Genomic DNA, 21,015 nt, shown 5'->3' with positions numbered 1-21,015 from the left:
CTGCATCCCCAGCCCACAGCCCTGACCCCCTCCCACACCCTGAACCCCTCATTCCCGGGCCCACCCCGCAGCCCTCACCCCCGGACCCTAACCCTCTGCCCCAGCCCTGAGCCACTCCCACGCCCCAAACCCCTCATCCCCCAGCTCCGCTGGGTCACGGGCATCAACAATTTTCTTCAGCTAGGTTGCTAGAAAAAAAGTTTGAAAACCACTGGTCTATAGAGTGGCTCTACAGTGTCACTGACTACACCCTGCCCTGCGACTGGCACTTGGATCATGTTACACACTTTTATGGATGTACCCTGGCAACTCCATAGTTGAGGTTGCATTGGGCATTGCATTCAAACCAACATTAGATCCCATTGGTTCACACTTAATATTTGAATTTAATTTTCAAATTTAAACACATTTACCCTTCAGAGGCAAGTTGCATTCTCCATATTGTTTACTGATATATTTACTAACTTTGGCAGAGAAAATGGATAAACATTAGCCCTGTTTGAGTCCCCCACACCCCCAGAGTCCTGTGTTTTTCCAGACTCTGCAATCTAAAGAGCCACCCTCTTCCCCATGCTTCCCACTGCCCTACTACATTTATTTTTTTAATACTGAAGTGCTAAGGTCAAAGGTGGGCATGGTCAGCAGTGGGAATATGAGAAGAGCTTGATGAGAAGCTCTGAGGGCCATGTGGGAGAGCAGGGCTGCGTAGGGGGAGTAGCACCAGTCCACTCTAGACAGTGCTCAAAGGAAAGCAGGCTCCACAGTGGCCAGGAGGGAGGAGTGAAGCTGTAGAGGGGGTTCAATAGGGGAAGCAGGACTCAGCAGGTACCATAGGGGACACTGCAGCCCAGTGGGGCCACAGCGGGGATATAAGTGGATTGCTGTTCAGTGTTTAGATTTAAGACTACTCCAATGCCAGTACACCACCACAATCAGTAAAAATCTACGAAATCACCAGTCACGTTCCTCCTCCCATTTCCTAGGTTCTTATATAGCCCTGTAAGGTAGTGTACTCATCACCCATAGAGCCCCCCGTGTCAGGTGCAATGCTGCAAGGGTTTGTCTCCAGCACCTCTGGTAGGCCATCTGCTTCTCACCAGGTTCGGTCCTCTTCCAGGATAACAAAAGCTCCAACTGAAAGTCCAAGCTTAGCATCCAAATAACAATTCTTCCGTACCTCTCAGGCACCACTGAATTGTTCTTACTGGCCCCCCCTGAGGGCCTCCCTCCCAAGAGCCTAACTGGCTCATACAGTTGGGCTTGTGTTCCCTTTCCTTAGGGACTGGTAGGGGAACCCAGGCCCACCCTCTACTCTGGGTTTTAGCCCAGGGACCCTGTATTAAGCAGCCAAGTCTGCTTCTTCAGACACGCTGCTGTTTCCCTGGGCCACTTCCTACCTCTGAGCTCCCTTATGCTGCTTCCCCACAGCCTGTGCTTAACACAGCCTCCCTTTGGTTCTCAGGCACCTGCTGAACTACGGAGTCCGCTATCCCCCTCAGGGGCCACTGACGTGCTTTTACTGACCCTACCTGAGAGCCTCCCCCACAGAAGCCTGAGCTGCTTCCTCTGGGTTCACCTGCCTATGGGAGGGTCCTACCCTCTCTACAATCTCTCCCCCTAGACCGAATGCCCAGCTCTATTTAAATATCCTTCCTGATTCCCTGCCACTGGGGTCACCCGTCATCAGTCAGTTGCTGTATCACCTTCAGCAGGGGCTAGCTGGTAGGACACAGGCCAGGCAGAGCCTGGCTTGCTTTACAGTGCCAGCTAGCCTGTGACAGGTCCCCATCACTGGTATCTGACAGCCTCACAAGCATTAATTGATTTATACTCACAACTATTCTGTCCAGTAGGTGAATATTATTACCCCCGTTTTGCAGATGAAGCCCACAGAGAGATTGACTTGCTGAAGGTCAGCTGGTGTGTCAGTGGCAGAGCCAGACTTTGAACCAAGATCTCCTGAGTCCCTGTGCAGTCCTTTAATCACAAACTGTCCTTTCTAATGGAGAGGTAAATGAACTTGGGGGCCTCAAGTCTCTGGGTAGGATTTTCAAAAGTGCATTGGCCTCTGTTCCCATTGGAGTCAATGGTAAAACTCCCAAGGAAGGGAAGATGATGTGCTGTAAATAAGTCCTGAGGCCACACATTGGATGAATAAGATAAAAAGACACATTGAAGAGCTGCCAATTCAGTGAGCATCATCCAGCCTGTGCACTGAATGAGGCAGGGGTCCTGTGGAAAAAATAGTCTGTGATCATCTAATTAAAGGCTGCAACATAAAACAGACTCAAGGGGGCAAATTAAGGTTGTCTGTGCAACTTGAGACACAGAGCCAGGCTTGCAGAAGCACTGAGCGCTCTCAATAGGGTGACCATATGTCCCGCTTTGGCTGGGACAGTTCCCTTTTTAATCCTGTCCTGACCATCCCGAATTTGGATGATCAGTTGGCAACAGCAAATGGGACAAATACCCAGTTTTGCCAAAAAAAAAAAAAAGAAAAAAGTGGGTTGCACCCCCTAGTGGGATGTGGAGGAATGTTGCGGGGGGCAGCAACACCAAGCTGCTCAGGCCAGCCCTGTGCAGGAGAGGAGGGTGGCTCAGGCCACTTCTGTTGGGGTTGCGGGGTGTCTCGGGTGAGCGGCTCAGGCTAGCTCTGCACAGTGAGGGAGCTGGGGGCTCAGGCGAGCTGCTTGCACGAGCTCCGTGTTGGGGAGGGGGGCAGCTTGTGTGAGCACCTCGGACCAGCTCCGCGTGAGGGGGGTAGCTCATGCAAGCGACTGGGGCCAGCTCTGCACAGTGGGAGGGTGGGGGGCTCGTGCCAGCTCCACACGCGAGGAGGAGGGCAGGGGTTTCGGGTCAGCTCTGCCCAGGCAAAGGGGAGCGACTCGTGCAAGCAGCTCAGGCCAGATCAGCACGGTGGGGAGCTTGGGGGCTTGTGTGAGTGGGTCGGGCCACCGCTCCGTGTGGTGGGCGGCCACGGGGGCTTGGGCCAGCTCTGTGCAGGGGCGGGGCTGGGGGCTTGGAGAAACCCTGCACGATGTCCTGTTTTCCCTTTGGGAAATATGGTCACCCTAGCTCTCAGCTGCAGCTGATCTCAGTGGGAGCTGTGCTTCGAATATATAAAGTGCTATGATAATAGAATGTATTCTGAAAAATCAGGGTCTCGGGATCTCAAGTTGGGCACCCATAATTAATGGGCACTTTTGACCTTAATTGCTCTGTGTCTCAAATCCCCACCTGTAGCAGCAATGTTGTGAAGATAAATTTTGTCAAATGTTTGTGAAGGACTCAGATACTATGGTGAGAGCACCATAGAAATCCTCAGCAGGGAATTTATGATTTTGTAGTTATGGCAAAATTTGTATGATGTCTGGTAAATGACATTGTGACACCTTGTGCCCCATGTTCACCACTTTTATATGGTTAGGATATGTTTTGTATGAAGTATGCCTTCTGAGATATCATTTGAAAACTCACAATCTTCTGAATGTTATTATCCTGTTCAAATGTGTGTAACTTCACTGCATGTGAAATTATGAGATTTTGCTATATGCTTGTTACTGATGTATGCTGTAGTTCTAGGTACTCAGACCCATTTTCTCAAAGAGGAAGGCACACTGGCATGCCAGGATTCATCATCAGGGGAGTTGCAAACAAGAAATTTACTATTCACCTGAAGGACAATTGGCTGCTCACATATGCCATGGAACTGCCTGACCCCATGACCCAGCAAAGACTTTTCCAGTACAAAGGGCCAGTGTATAAAAAGGAGAGACAGTGACCACCTCACCACCTGTCGTCCCCCATCCCTATTGCTGGCAGCAAAATCACTTGAAAGGCATCATTGAACTGGGGGGAGTGGTCCCGGCTTGCAGGTTTTCCAGTCAGTAAAGACTGTGAAAAGTTTTTGGGTGAGAGAAAACTTTTTGCTTATTAGCCTTGGTAAAGTTTAGGAATTAGCTTGTACATTTATCTTGTTATTTCTTTTGTATACAACTCTGACTTATATGCCTTATCACTTCTAGTCACTTAAAATCTATATTTTTCTAGTTAAAACAATAAACAAGTTTATTATCTAAACCAGAGTGTGTGGTTGAAGTGTTTGGGAAGCCTCCACTTGAGACAAAAAGACTGGTGCATATTCATTATCCTTTGTTGGAATGATGAACTCATTATGAACTTATACAGACCAGTGGGCTACTGAACAGTACAGGACACACTTTTCTTGGGGTCAAGACTGGGACTGAGCAATTCGTGGGTATTGCCCTGTATCTATTCATGGATGGTGAGCATAGTATTCATGTACTCAGCTGGGACTAACTTTGCCTGCTGGTGGCTATGAATGATGAGATTGTGGTGAAGTTTGCTGTTCACTAGCAAAGCAGTGTAAAAGGCAGGGTCAGCCTTAGGGCAAATGGCATCCTGGGCATATTTGCATTTTGGTGCCCCTGGCCCCACATTGCCCCTGGCCCCCATGGGCTCCCCAAACTCCCCACCCTCCCTTTACCTCTAACCCCTGCACTAACCCCTTTGCCCCTAATCCCTACATCCCCTTCACCCCTAATCCCTACACCTCCCTCCTGCGCCCCTAACCCCTGCACTGTGCCTCCTTTGCCCCTAACCCCTGCACCTCCTCATGTGCCCACATGGGGAAACGGACCTGGATGCACAAAGCAGCTGCCATTGCTGCTCACTCCCCCACCGGATTACTGCTCCTTCGCCCCGCGCACCTCTAGGGGGCTGTGAGGTAGGGGAGCGAGGAGCAACATCATGGCTCCCTGCATCCGGGTCACTTTCCCCACCTGGGCTGTGTAAGGGGAGGGCAGAGAGCAGCAGCTCCTGATTCTTGCCTCACAGCTCAGCCCAGATGGGGAAAGTGACCTGGATGCAGGAAGTGTTTGTGTTGTGTGTGTTGGGGAGACTCTCTGTGTGTGAAAGAGTGTGTGTGTGTTGGGGGAGTATGTGAGAGAGCGTACCTGTGAGTGTGTGACAGAGTGTATGTGTGTGACAGAGTGTGTGTGTTGAGGGGAGTGTGTGTGTGCCTGAGTGAGTGTATGAGCGCGCTGTCTCTTTAAGAAAGCACTCAGGATCAGACACAAGCAGCTTCAGGTCTAGTGCAGTAAAGTGCTCTCCCTAGTAATGTGCTAATGACCCTGTACTGAGCATGCTCAGTTCATCTGCTGAAGCCACTGCCCTTCACTCTGCCCTTATTAGGCATAGGATTCTGCGGCCAGCTTTTGACGGGGTTAAAAAGGGGCAAAGGGGGCGAATCGGAGCAGGGGGGTGGCCAGGGCCTGAACAGGCGGTGGAAATTTACTGGCCAGGGGAGTCAAGCAGCTGGAGGGAGGATTAGGAGAAGGGCTAAAGGGCAAAATCAGGGCTGCGGGGGGAGGAGCAGGAGATAAGCCCAGGAGTGAGGCGCTGGCGGAGGGTGTCAGAGGGCAAAACCTGGCACAGGCAGGGGCACAGAGGGTAGCAGTTACTCCAGTGGGACTGAGACACCAGTGTTTGCAAAAATGGGGGGGGGGGCAAAGGGGCTTTTTTTAATTTTCCCTCTCACAGACAGCACCTCTCAGCATCGTCTTCCCAGGGCTGGGTTCTTAAAGGCAGAGGCATCCCCATGCCTAGTCAATGCAGCTCCTCTTGGTCTGATCTAACCTACTGAGGCTATGTCTACACTACAAAGTTCAAAGCGCTGCCCCTGGTGCCAGTGCTCCTGGTAATCCACCTCGATGAGGGGATTAGCTCCGAGCACTGGGAGCTGAGTCTGTCCACACTAGCACTGTAAAGCGCTCAAACTTGCTGCACTGGGGGTGGGGTGGGGTGGGTGGTGATTTTTCACACCCCTGAGCCAGCAAGTTAGAGCGCTTTAACTTGCCAGTGTAGATAATCCCTGAGACTTAATTCAGTGAAACATTTTACATATATCCCCTCAGAAACAAAGAATCCCTTATCACTGTATCTGATTGCAGGGAGTCTCCTAGCAGTTTCCCAAGTTGTCTTATCTGCTGCTGGGATTCCCTGAATTTTTAAATTTAATTTTTTCTTCTCATTTTAGAGCTGACTGAATTTCTGGCCAAGTGTCAAACTTTGTTTTGAGTCAATCCACCAATGGGGATTGCATTTTTTCAACAGTTATTTTGCCTCTCAGTCTAGCCCTTAGTGTTTTTCCGCATGCCATTGTGTACAACTTGATTCTCAGATATTCAATAAAGGCAGTATACTATCTCCTAGAACTTCTTTCTTCCTGGAAAAAAATCTCTTGTAATTTTTGCAGAAAATTAGAACTGCCATCACGGGTCAGACCAATAGTCCACCTAATCTCATATCCTGTCTTGTGACAGTGGCCAATGCCAAGTGTTTCTAAGGGATGATCAGACCAGGCAATGACTCAATGAACCATCCCATTGTCCACGCCCAGCAGCTGGCAGTCAAAGGACGGTTTGGGGACATGCAGAGCATGGGCCTGCATCCCTAGTTATCTTGGCTAATCGCCAATGTACTTATACTGAGGGACTGATCTAATTCCTTGTTCAACCCATTCATAGTTTTGCCTTTCAAAAATATAATGAACACACATCTACAACCCCAAGATACCTTTACAACCACAAGAATTCTAAAATCATGAGTTATGCACCCTCAAGTCAAGAAATTTTAATAAATAAATGATATCTTTTTTTTTAATGTGCCTTTTTGTTCCTGAGCCTGTAGGGTGCAGTAAGGCTAGTTCCAATTCCTTGAGCCTAAACACCTGAATGAATCTTCGTCTAACCTCACACTGTTCCTGTTACCTCTCCCAAACATTTAATATACCTTAGGCCATATCTACACTTTAAGTGTGTGTTAACTCAAATTATGTCAGCATAGAGTCACTACGGTTACTATGTCTACCCCCAAACCTCTAAACCCACCTTGCCTCAGTGGCTACTGCCAGTCATCAGCTAGCCCCCACTTACTGGGGCAGACTGAAGTCTGTCATGGCTACTCATCATTGGCAAGGGGTTAGGACCTGGTGCCTTTGCCTATCCCTGGGCTACTCCTCTGCAGCCCCAGTACCTTTTCATAGGTCTTCATCAAGGCCTGTAGCCTGGAGGTTTACCAGGCTGGAGCTCCCCAGCTCCCCTTGCCCTTCCCCAGCACTGCTCCATTTCAGGTACCTTGCTCCCCTTCCCACTCCAGGGCTACAGTGAGAGTTCTCCAGTTTCTGGCCCACAGCCTTCTTACCAGGGCCAGCTGGGCCCTAACTGAGATGACCACAGCTGTGGCTGCTTCTCCCAATCAGCCTAGCTTGGCTGCATTTAACCCCCTGCTTATCGGAGTGGGGAAGCCACCCCACTACAGGCACAGACAAAACTTTTTTTTGTATAATGATATGCCCCGTGAGGATTAATGTTTATACATTAGGTATGTTAGCAACAAGAAGAAAGTCAAGGAAAGTGTGGGGCCCTTACTGAATGGGGGAGGCAACCTAGTGACAGAGGATGTGGAAAAAGCTAATGTACTCAATGCTTTTTTTGCCTCTCTCTTCAGGAACAAGGTCAGCTCCCAGACTGCTGCACTGGGCAGCACAGCATGGGGAGGAGGTGGCCAGCCCTCTGTGGAGAAAGAAGTGATTCAGGACTATTTAGAAAAGCTGGACAAGCACAAGTCCATGGGGCCGCATGCGCTGCATCTGAGGATGATAAAGAGTTGGTGGATTTGATTGCAGAGCCATTGGCCATTATCTTTGAAAACTCATGGCGATCAGGGGAGGTCCCGGATGACTGGAAAAAGGCTAAAGTAGTGCCCGTCTTCAAAAAAGGGAAGAAGTAGGATCCGGGGAACTACAGGCTGGTCAGCCTCACCTCAGTCCCTGGAAAAATCATGGAGCAGATCCTCAAGTAATCCATTCTGAAGCACTTAGAGGAGAGGAAAGTGATCAGGAACAGTCAGCATGGATTCACCAAGGGCAAATCATGCCTGACTAACCTAATTGCCTTCTATGACGAGATAACTGGCTCTGTGGATGATGGGAAAGCAGTGGATGTGTTATTCCTTGACTTTAGCAAAGCTTTTGATATGGTCTCCCACAGTATTCTTACCAGCAAGTTAAAGAAGTATGGGCTGGATGAATGGACTATAAGGTGGATAGAAAGCTGGCTAGATCGTCAGGCTCAACAGGAAGTGATCAATGGCTCCATGTCTAGTTGGCAGCCGGTATCAAGTGGAGTGCCCCAAGGGTCGGTCCTGGGGCCAGTTTTGTTCAATATCTTCATTAATGATCTGGAGGATGGCGTGGATTGCACCCTCAGCAAGTCTGCAGATGACACTAAACTGGGAGGAGTGGTAGATATGCTGGAGGGTAGGGACAGGATACAGAGGGCCCTAGACAAATTAGAGGATTGGGCCAAAAGAAATCTGATGAGATTCAACAGGGACAAGTGCAGAGTCCTGCATTTAGGACGGAAGAATCCCATGCATAGCTACAGACTAGGGACCGAATGGCTAGGCAGCAGTTCTGCACGGGAGGAGAAGCTGGATATGAGTCAACAGTGTACCCTTGTTGCCAAGAAGGCTAACAGCACTTTGGGCTGTATAAGTAGGGGCATTGCCAGGAGACCAAGGGACGTGATCATTCCACTCTATTCGACATTGGTGAGGCCTCATCTGGAGTACTGTGTGTTAGGATATAGATATTCAAGCCTGTCTGTAAAGGCCTATACTCTAAGAATTTAGGTGTATTCCTATCACTTGGCTAGTTATAGAGGTATAAAAGAAAGAATCAAAATCACTGTCTGCCAGTGTAAGGGCCTTCTCTTACTGTGACAGTCTGAGGCCCTGTTCTTAGGCTAAGGCCTTTGGCTAAGCGACAGAGGCAGCCATAAGCTGGGAAGTGAATGGTCACATCCTCACATTCCAAACTAGTCACATTGAAATAAGGTGCTATTGGGCTGTTAGGAATTTAATCCTGTCCTTATAGTGCCTATCACCTCCAGAGAAAGGGAAGTGCCTAGAAGCTGTAAAAGGAAATTGAGGTTGATAGTTTTCTGTCTGGTAAGAACTCACTTATCAATAGACACAGCTGGGAAACTCTTATGTCTTTACAGATGTAGTTGTGAAATCCTCACTTCTGTATTGTTTTGTCATTATAGTTCCCACTTTGCTATTGTTTATTGGCATGATCTCTGTCTGGTTCTGTGATTGCTTCTGTCTGCTGTATAATTAATTTTGCTGGGTGTAAACTAATTAAGGTGGTGGGATATAATTGGTTAGCTAATCCATGTTAGGATTGGTTAGTTAAATTTTAGTAGAATGATTGGTTAAGGTATAGCTAAGAATATTACTATATAAATTAGGGGCAAACAGGAAGTAAGTTGGGATTCGAAAATAAGGAAAAAAGGAACTTGTATTTAAGCTTGCTGGAAGTTCACCCCAATAAACATCGAATTGTTTGCACCTTCGGACTTCGGGTATTGTTGCTCTCTGTTCATGCGAGAAGGACCAGGGAAGTGAGTGGGTGAAGGAATAAGCCCCCTAACATCTTGGTGCCGGGACTTGGATACATCGCATTGGATAGGTGAGTGGCAGCCTGTAAGTCCCCCTCCCCAACAGTCCGCGCAGCTGCTTGGAGGGGGTATGGTGAACTCTCGTGATGGTAGTTGCGGGTTCTGGCAAGCTGGGGTAACGGATTTTTTGAACAAATGGATAAGGAAGAATCAGGGCCCATACCAGGTGCAGGGGTTCACCTGGGATGAGATTGAGAAGGAGATGGGAGAGGTTTTGGGAGACCCCAAGGGAAAGGAGTGTAGGAAAAAGGGAATGGTATTACAAGGTTTGTGTGCTGGGATGGCATACTGGGTAAAAAGGGAAGCTGATCTCCTCCAACACATTAAGGATTTGGAGGAGATTGTGGATCAGCAACGGATTTTAACAGAAAAATCTGTGTTAGCAGTAGAGGTAGCGGATTTGAAGGCACGGGATGCTGCACGGACAGAGGAGTCTTGTGAGGCAATCCGGAGAGAGAGGGACGAACTGCTGGGGAGAGTAGGAGACTTAGAGGAGGAATTGTATTATTGTAAACATGGGGGCAATGGATTTGGGGACCTCAAACCATCCACCCCACTAATGGAACTGAAGGAGACACCTCCACCACCCTACCCTGAAAAAACACTGTACCCACCACTGCCGGTGGATGTTGTAAGCCGGCGATCCACAGTTACAGCCCCTGCGAGAGAGGCTACCTGGGAGGAACTGCAGGAGGCAGGAATAGTGGCCCCGGTTGCAGGGTGGGGGGACCATGCCCCACAAGTAGTAGAACAGGCAGAAATCCGCCCCTTGTCCCTGAAGGACCGGGAGGCAGTACTGGGCCGTTTGGGAAAAGTACCCCGGGATGATTGGGATCAGTTTGTGCTGTGGCTAGTGGAGGTGGGCAGGGAGATGGAGGGTCTAACTCGTGAGGACCAGGTGATCTTATGGGTAGTCTTTTGGGACGAGGTACCTTGGGAATCGATGTGGCAGGAGTGGCACATCCATTTCTAATCCCCGGACAGGTGGCAAAACACTTGTTTGGGGTGTACTCTCGTACTGCAGGGATGAATAAGATGAAGCGAATCCCTGGGGAAACAGGGCGGGATACACTTAATCGCATACAGGCCTGGGCACGGAGCTGGGTGGATCCCCTGGACGGTCCATGGGTGATGCCCCAGACAGGGGCACCGGGACCTGGTGGGGGTGTGGAGCAGGGCAGGGGTGTGGAATTGCTGGAGAAATGGTTGGAGCTGAGCAATCCGCAGTTCGTGGGGCATTTAAGGTTGCAGCACCCTGAACTTGCTCCCAATCAGCTACCCCAGTTTCTGGAACAGGCAGATGTGTGGAGGCAGATGCATCAGGGGGAAGAGCCAGTCCATGCTATTACTGCGGGGGATCAATACAAGGTGGAAAGGAGTGGGTCAGCCTGGAGAGGAGGAGGTAGAGGGAGAGTTCGTGGCTTTGGGAGGGTAGTCAGGGATGAGCGGGCAGCTATAGAGCAAGAGATCCAGAGACTGCAGGCTAAACTGACTACCCACGATCTTACCAGATCAGGGGGAAAGTGGTCCCGGAGGCCAAGGGACTGGGACTGCCTGAAATGCCAGACATACAATTTTGCATGGAGACAGGAATGTGTTCGGTGCCAGGACCCCCGGTCCCCCCATGAACCAGTGGGAGGGACAGAGGTGGGTACTGCAACTTAGGGGTGCCCTGGGAGGCGTCCTGTCCATGTTCTCAGTTTAGGACGGGATGCATCTGGTCGCCCCACGCTCCAGGGGGAAATCGAAGGGAGTCCCATGAGGGATTTTTTTTGATAGACACTGGAGCAGCCATCAGTTTAACCACATGGGGGCAGGGGAGACCCTCAGAAGGGACTGTGACAATTGTAGGGGCAACAGGAGGGGAGACACAGTTAACCCTGAGGAGGGGACAAATCAAAGGAATCTGGGGGGAAGGGGAGATTATGTGGGGTTGTAATGATATGCTTAATCTGTTGGGGGCAGGAGATTTACACAAACTGGGACTTGTACTGGATTTAGCCAATTGGGTGTGTTTACTGGGGCAAACACAGGACGGTCAGGGCTATACCATTCCCATGGGGATAGCCACTATGACCATTAAGGCGGCACATGCCCTCCCACCACCCCCGGCTGGGTGGGAACACATCCCTGTGTGGGCTAAGGATAACCTGGATTGTGGTAGGGGCAGCATGGAGGTACTGATGGAGGGAGGGGACCCTCCCCCACAGAAACAGTACCCTATTCCTCGGGAGGCATTGGCAGAGGTGGGGGCAACTATTGAGGAATTGGAACAGAGGGGACTGATTCGGGCAGTTGTATCCCCTTGTAATGCTGCTGTGTGGCCCGTGAGGAAGCCAAATGGTACCTGGCGCCTCACTGTGGATTACAGGGCACTAAATGCTCTGGCCAATTCGCCAGCCTCAGTGGTGGCAGCGTATCCTGAAATGTTGGCCCGTATTGGACCCCAATTCCGAATTTTCACTGTTTTGGACATAGCTAATGGATTTTGGTCTCTGCCACTAGCTACCTCGTGTCAGTATAAAACTGCATTCACATGGGAGGGCAGACAATTCTGCTGGACAGTCCTACCCCAGGGATATAGGGACTCCCCTGCAATTTTTCACAGATACATGAGACAGGCTCTGGAGGGGGTGGATTCAGCAAGGTGCATACAATATGTAGACGACCTGTTGCTAATGTCAGGGACAGAGGAAGAAGACAGGGAACTAACTGAGCAGGTCTTGCAAGCTTTGGCAAGAGCAGGATTGAAGGTCAATGGGAAAAAGGCTCAGATGGGACAGACAAGAGTGACCTACTTAGGAGTGGAAGTGTCTCAGATGGGAAGAGAAATCGATAAGGGACGGGTGCAACTGATCCAGTCCCTGCCACTGCCTACGGATGTTAAAAGCTTGCAAAGTTTTCTGGGTCTAACTGGATTTTGCAGGGATTTTGTGGCCAATTATGCAGAAATAGCCCAGCCTCTATTTGACCTAACCCGAGCCTCAACTTGGGAATGGTCAGAAGAGTGTACTGAGGCAGTGAGAGTGCTAAAGGAAAACCTGGCCAGTGCTCCAGTGCTGGCCTCCCCAGATGGGGAGAAATTCTTTTATCTGTACCCTTTGGTATCGGACACTACCATTGGTTGTGCATTAACACAGGAGTATGGAGCAAAGGACCGACCTGTGGCCTTTGCCTCTCGACTTTTGAGTGCTGTGGAATTGAAGTATGGATGGTGTGAAAAGGTGCTGTTGTGCTCCTACTGGGGGGTAGGGAAATTTAAATACCTTACGGGAATGCAGAAAGTAATAATCCGATCTCATCATGACCCCCTGCGGCTGTTAAACATGCACACTATTTTACAGGGACAAGTGAGTGGGCAGCGTATTGCTAAATGGTTGCTGGCTCTACAGGCAGAAAACATTAAAGCAGAGGTGTTAAAGGAACCCATAGTCTGGGTAGCTGGATTACATCTGGCTGGCACCCCACACCAATGTGAAGCCAGCCCAGGTAAAACCCAACATCAGGTGTTTCGGGCAGCTAATCCCAATCAGGTAAAGGAGGGGACACTGGTATGGTTTTTGGATGGAAGTTGTAGCTATCAAGGGGGACGGAAAACTGCAGGCTTAGCTGTTGTGGGAATCAGAGGCAATGAGACAGTCAGCACCATTGGTTTCTCACTAGAAGCAAAGTCAGCTCAGGAGGCAGAACTGGCAGCCTTGCTAACAGCTTTAAATGAAGTGGATCCCAAATTTGAGGCAGAATGTTGGGTGGTGGTAGATTCAGATTATGTATTTCGTGGTGCCACATTAATGCTGAGATGGTGGGCAGATAATCATTTCAGGGCGACAGACGGCTCCACAATCAAGCATGCTACCTGGTGGAAGCGAGTGGAGGAGCTGAGTCACTGTTTTACACGGATCAATGTGGTGAAGGTAAAGGCACACAAGAAAACAGGACCCCTAAGCAAAGGGAATAATCTGGCCGATGTAGAGGCCAAGCGGGCTGCAACAGAGGCACCCCCATGGCCCTGGGAGCCAGAAGAGAGTGTGCCTGTAGCAGTGTTAACAAGAAGCGGGGTGGATACAGATCGGGGAGGGCGAATTCGAGAGTTGCAGGAATCTGACCCAGGACTGGAAGGCATCATGAAACTTGGGGACAGGCATGTGCCAAAGGTGGAACTAATGGAAGGGATTTGGTGTGTCTTAACAACTGAGGGACCGGTCATGTTGTGCCCTCAGGGAAGTCGGACGGCTTTCTTAAGCTGGGTGCATGGAAGCTTGGCAGGGGGACACCCCGGGTTTGAGGAGGCACTGGGAACTTTAAAAAGGTTGTGCTGGTGGCCAGGAATGGCAGCTGATTTAAAATCACATCTGGAACGTTGTTTGGACTGTGCCAGGCACAGCCCACCTCACAAGGTGCTAAGGGGAGAATTAATGAGACAAGCCCCAAGGGGACCATGGGAAAGGATACAGATTGATTACACAGGACCCCTACCACCAGATCACAGGAAAAAACGATTCATGTTGGTGGTAGTGGATGCTTTCAGCCGGTGGGTGGAAGCTTTCCCCACAAAGTATCAAACAGCCCGGGTAACTGCTGCAATACTGGTAAATGAGGTATTCACTCACTGGGGGGTCCCAAAGGTGATTGACTCAGACCAAGGAGCTGCTTTTCGATCAGATCTGTTAGGGGAGCTATCAGCCCTCACTGGAATCACACAGTTGGTCCATATTGCTGATCACCCCCAGGCTGCGGGGCAGGGGGAACGCATGAACCGCACCGTTAAAAGTGAGCTAAGAAAGGGAGTGGAAGTCGGTTGAAAAAACTGGTCACAGTTACTGCCCTTTGTCTTAATGAGAATAAGGGCCCGAGAATCAAAGGGCACAGGATTTTCTCCATATGAAGCTCTCATGGGAAGGCCTATGGAACGGTGGGAAAATCTACTTACCCCAGTACCTGGGGAAGTCACTACACATGGCCTAACACAAGAATGGATTTTAACTTTAATTGACCATGTAAAACAGGTGTACAGCAGGCGGTGGCCTGGCGAGACGAGCAAGGAGCAGCAAGAGTCAGAGCGTGGTATGACCTGCCTGGGGAGCGTAATCTACCCATGGTGGGAGATCTAGTGATGTACAAGATTCCAGGTCAACACCATCCATTCCCAGCTCCTAAATGGAAGGGCCCTTATCTTGTCCTTGACCAATTAGGGCCCAGTCTGCTATTACTGGGTACAGAGAATGGAGGATGGGAGTGGGTTCACTGCACGCAAATGAAAAGGTACAAACAGGGGATTGGGAAAGGGGACGTGTAAATTGTGTTATGTGTGTATTACAGGTTAATTCAAAAAGGAGAAAAGGATGAAAATTCCCTGGCCCTGGATGGAACACTTACTAGTGCTAATCACAACTGTCACATTTACAAATTCTATTCAGATCCCACGATGTGAAGTGTCAAAAGGAGGAAACACATGGACGGCTACACATGCAACCTGTGGTAATAAAGCTAATGAAGACTATGAGAATCTCCCCATAGAAAGATGTACCACTAATACTCCAACAGGAATTTGGCAGTGTCGGTATATGGTTTATGGATTAGATGGGGGAATCCCAACCAGGTGGAGAATATCAAATTTATCAGGAAATATTGCATGGTACTCCCTGGGTGCTGCCATGATTAACGATAGTGAAAAACACAGTTACCCAGCTATGTGGTTTGTTACAGAGGGTCCAAAGAATATAACCCTCTGGTCTCCTGGAGCAAATGAACCCTCTTGGGAAAATAGGGCCCCACATTTAGGGTGTGATGTTACCATATGTAACCACAATAGTACTTCCATGGAAGATAATCCCCAAAGGTGTGATTGTTATGTACATATTACATTAGGCGTAAAATCCCCTTTGGGACGCTGGGTGTACGATGAGTTAACCATTTTACAGAATGTAACCCTACAGGTGATATGGATGCCAAGTTGGAAGAATCCAAATTTAAAGTGGCCACAGCCTGGAGCCAAGAATATTCCCCGACGAGCAAATGTCTGGGAGCCATTGTGGGAGCAGGTGCAGCCAGCACTTTTTAACGTGTCCTTTCACTCTATTACATGGGTGGTACGCCCCAAGGAATGGTGGGTGGACCAAATCCATCCTAATTGTAGTATGTACATAAAAGGATTGAAACAACAATTCAATGCATGGGTGAGGGGACACACCTGGAATCATCGTCGGAAAAGGGGATTGTGGGCAGCTGGGAACACTATGCTGGGTACATGGAATCTGGGGGACGAGTGGGTAACCAAACAATTAGTAAGCCAAAATGTGAAATTTCAACAACAAATTAATGAATTAATGGCACAGCAACTATCAGCAGTTGCCACAGGGTGGAGGACAGCAGTAGAGGTAAACTTGCAGTTAACTCATTGGGCAGGGGACCTGGTGACATGGGTAGAAGATGGCTTCAGAAGACTAACATGGGGAGAAGTGTGCATAGGTATTCAAAATGCTCAGTTAATAATGTTAATGGATATTATGAGAGATGCTTGGTCAGAACAATGGCCTTCAGTATTGAATCGGGAAGCTAGCCCATATTTATCCACAATTGCAAAAACATACCCATCTACCTGGAAAATAACATCCCCGACCTGTGGGGACAGTTCTTGTGTAGTTGTTACTATGATACCATGGGAAGGAAATGCAAACAAGGTGGTTCCCTTGTACCCTATGGGAGTAAGTAGGGAAGGGGGAGCACGTTGGGAGCCACTAGGGAATAGGTGGGGGGCATGGAATGGGGTAAATTGGACTGTCATCACATTAAGCAGTTGTATATCCAGAGGAGGAATATGGATGTGCCCCTCTCCTATGACTATGGAGGAGCAGGATCAATGGCCTATTGCAAAGGGGGGGCATTTAGGGGTAATGTATATGGGGTATGGTGTATTCTGTTGGGAATGTATGCAATCCTGCAATATAACACTAGGAGGCAAAATCCTTCCAGTGTATGACAAAATTATGAACTTCTATACTCTGCCACCTGGACTATGGTGCACCAATGGATCAGTGGACTCAATCGTTGTAAACAATCGAACCAGCACCTACTACCCGATACTGTACCAAGTAGTTGAATTGGTTTGGACAATACCAAATTTCACTTTGGATATTCAATGGACACACAATATGGACAAAAGTACACAAAGATTACAAGAGCAACTTGCTGCAAGCGACAACAGTTGGACACACTTACAATACACACTACAGGATGGCGCTGACAAAATTTTAACCTTATCAAAGGAGGAGAAGCAGTGTTTTTGGTGGTGGCCAGGATGTTGGACCATACTGCAGTGGTCAGGACTCTCGGTGTTGCTGTGGAGTATCATAGCAGCTAGTGTATTGTTAACTATATGTGTGTTACATTGCATATGGAAACGATCAAGGGGGGCACAACCCCCTAGAGAACAGCCACTAATTATAACTTATAAGTAATGTAGTAAGCCCCCCCAAGTGTACTAGACAACCTGGACCCAACCTTCTCGGGCCCACTACACTGGGAAGTCTGGAACACTAATTGGAATAGGTGTGGTATGCCCGTACGAGAGAAGGTGCAGGGCACTATACTACACAAGGGGCAGTGGGACAGATGGAGCATCGACACCTTCCACCTCGATGCCTGGCCCTATCAGGAAATGTGTCGCCATATGTCCTATGCTTTTCCAGGGATACCTGGGCAGGAGGATCCCAAAAGAAAAAGAAAAAAAAGGGGTGGAGTGTTAGGATATAGATATTCAGGCCTGTCTGTAAAGGCCTATACTCTAAGAATTTAGGTGTATTCCTATCACTTGGCTAGTTATAGAGGTATAAAAGAAAGAATCAAAATCACTGTCTGCCAGTGTAAGGGCCTTCTCTTACTGTGACAGTCTGAGGCCCTGTTCTTAGGCTAAGGCCTTTGGCTAAGCGACAGAGGCAGCCATAAGCTGGGAAGTGAATGGTCACATCCTCACATTCCAAACTAGTCACATTGAAATAAGGTGCTATTGGGCTGTTAGGAATTTAATCCTGTCCTTATAGTGCCTATCACCTCCAGAGAAAGGGAAGTGCCTAGAAGCTGTAAAAGGAAATTGAGGTTGATAGTTTTCTGTCTGGTAAGAACTCACTTATCAATAGACACAGCTGGGAAACTCTTATGTCTTTACAGATGTAGTTGTGAAATCCTCACTTCTGTATTGTTTTGTCATTATAGTTCCCACTTTGCTATTGTTTATTGGCATGATCTCTGTCTGGTTCTGTGATTGCTTCTGTCTGCTGTATAATTAATTTTGCTGGGTGTAAACTAATTAAGGTGGTGGGATATAATTGGTTAGCTAATCCATGTTAGGATTGGTTAGTTAAATTTTAGTAGAATGATTGGTTAAGGTATAGCTAAGAATATTACTATATAAATTAGGGGCAAACAGGAAGTAAGTTGGGATTCGAAAATAAGGAAAAAAGGAACTTGTATTTAAGCTTGCTGGAAGTTCACCCCAATAAACATCGAATTGTTTGCACCTTCGGACTTCGGGTATTGTTGCTCTCTGTTCATGCGAGAAGGACCAGGGAAGTGAGTGGGTGAAGGAATAAGCCCCCTAACACTGTGTCCAGTTTTGAGCCCCACGCTACAAGAAGGATGTGGAAAAACTGGAAAGAGTTCAGCAGAGGGCAACAAAAATGATTAGGGGGCTGGAACACATGAGTTATGAGGAGAGGCTGAGGGAACTGGGCTTGTTTAGTCTGCAGAAGAGAAGAATGAGGGGGGATTTGATAGCTGCTTTCAACTACCTGAAAGGGGGTTGCAAAGAGGATGGATCCAGACTGTTCTCAGTGGTAGCAGATCACAGAATGAGGAGTAATGGTCTCAAGTTGCAGTGGGAGAGGTTTAGGTTGGATATTAGGAAAAACTTTTTCACTAGGAGGTGGTGAAGCACTGAAATGGGTTACCTAGGGAGGTGGTGGAATCTCCTTCCTTAGAGGTTTTTAAGGTCAGGCTTGAGAAAGCCCTGGCGGGGATGATTTAGTTGGGGATTGTTCCTGCTTTGAGCAGGGGGTTGGACTAGATGACCTCCTGAGGTCCATTCCAACCCTGATATTCTATGATTATATGATTCTACAATTAGATTCCAGGGCCTGGTACCATCCAGAAACATATGTAGCAGCGACAGGTCCTACTTTGCTAAAAAAGGACATCTGGTGTAGCTAGTTGCTACAGATAGCAGTCTCATGAACCTATGGTGTGAGAAACTGCTAGTTGTAGGAATTAGCTTCATCAGATTGCAGTGTTACAGGTAGCATGTCCCTACAGATTGCAGTTTTTTTTGTGTGTGTGTGAAAATGCTATCTGTAGGACCGGGCTACCTGCAGCAGTGACAGGTCCTACTTTGCTAAAAAAGGACATCTGATCTAGCTATTTCAAGCAGGCTCACATGTAAAACCAAACCGATAGTTTTCTTTAACAGTGACTGACATGGTCTATCTTGCCTTTAGTAAGGCTTTTGATACTGTCTCCCATGACCTTCTCATAAACAAACTATGGAAATGCAACCTAGATGGAGCTAAAATAAAATGGGTACAAAACTAGTCAGAAAACAGTTCCGACAGTAGTTATCAGTGATTCACAGGCTGAAAGGGCTGAGTCAGGCTGAAAGGGCATAACCAGTGGGGTTCTCAAGGGATCAGTTCTGGATAAGTTTCTATTCAAAATCTTAATCAGTGATTGAGATAATGGCATAGAGAGTACAACTGTAAAGTTTGTGAATGATAACAAGCTGCATGCATACAAAATGGGAAATGACTTCCAAGGAAAGAGTTCTGCAGAAAGGGATCTGGGGGTCCTAGTGGATCACAAGCTGAATATGAGTGAACAGTGTAACGCTACTGCAAAAAAACAGATTACTCTGGGATGTTGTTAGGGGGCTTATTCCTTCACCCACTTACTTCCCTGGTCCTTCTCGCATGAACAGACAGCAACAATACCCGAAGTCCAAAGGTGCAAACAATTCGATGTTTATTGGGGTGAACTTCCAGCATGCTTGATTCCAGTTTCCTTCCTTAGTGTCCCCCTTCCCATCTCTGGCACCACAGAGACTTACACCTGTGTCCCTGTTCCCATTCCTGCCCTTAGCAAAACATGATTCCAATTTCCCCACCCCCAATCCCTGTTCCCATTTCCCCACCTACCCACACACACACACTTCCTGATTGACTGCAGACTATATAGTAAAACTTGAGTTCTGCTTAGCTATACCTTAACCAATCATTTTCCTGAAATTTAACTAACCAATCCTAACATATTGTAACATGATTATGTAACCAATTATATCCCACCACCTTAATTAGTTTACACCCAGCAAAATTAATTATACAGCAGACAGAAACAATCACAGAACCAGACAGAGATTATACAGACAAACAATGGCAAAGTGGGAACTATAATGACAAAACAATACAGAAGTGAGGATTTCACATCCCAGCTATTGATAAGTGAGTTCTTGCCAGACAGGATGTTATCAAACTAAGTTTCCTTTTACATCTTCTAGGCACTTCCCTTTCTCTGGAGGCGATAGGCAATATCAGGACAGGACAGTATTCCTAACAGCCCCATAGCACCTTCTTTCAATGTGACTAGTTTGGAATGTGAGGATGTGACTGTTCGCTTCCCAGCTTATGGCTGCCTCTGCTGCTTAGCCAAAGGCCTTAGCCTAAGAACAGGGCCTCAGACTGTCACAGTGAGAGAAGGCCTTTACACCAGCAGACAGTGATTTTGATTCTCTCTTATACCTCTAGAACTAGCCAAGTGATAAGAAGACACCTAAATTCTTAGAGTACAGGCCTTTACAGACAGGCCTGAATATCTATATCCTAACAGATGTCCACTCTACTCTGTGCTGATTAGGCCTCAACTGGTGTATTGTGTCCAGTTCTGGGCACCACATTTCAGGAAAGATGTGGACAAATTGGAGAGAGTCCAGAGAAGAAAGGGAAAAAAAAATAAGGTCTAGAAAATGTGACCTATGAGGGAAGTAGCATCTTTTTACAAAAGTTGTTTCTTACAATCTAATATGTATCAGTAACTGCTACGAGTAGCACATTCCTATGTGGAGCAGTTTACTACACTACACCAGCAGCTTCGGTCCCAGAGAGGCGGCAGCACAGACAAATTTCCCGCTGTCCCACCACCCCAGCTCAGCGGAGACCAGGTACACAGGCAGGGAGGAGCGGGACACCCTGACATCAGCCTCTCTCCGGTCGTCCCCCCACACAGTAGACAGGACACTCCCAGTCCTGACCAGGGTGGCCAGGGGCAGCTCTGGGGGAGGAACTGGGTGCAGGGGAGGGGGAACAGGAGCAGCGGCGGCTGCGCACAGCAGTGGAGTAGGGGGGAGGAGGGGCATCCCCGCTCTGGAGGAGTCACCTGGCTGGTCATCAACTGCCCCCCTGCAGATCGGGTCCCTCCCTCCTCTCCAGAC

Source organism: Lepidochelys olivacea, assembly GCF_965140295.1.
Source record: "Lepidochelys olivacea isolate rLepOli2 genome assembly, chromosome: 1".
NCBI lineage: Eukaryota > Metazoa > Chordata > Testudines > Cheloniidae > Lepidochelys > Lepidochelys olivacea.
Note: the sequence above shows the minus strand (reverse complement) of the source record.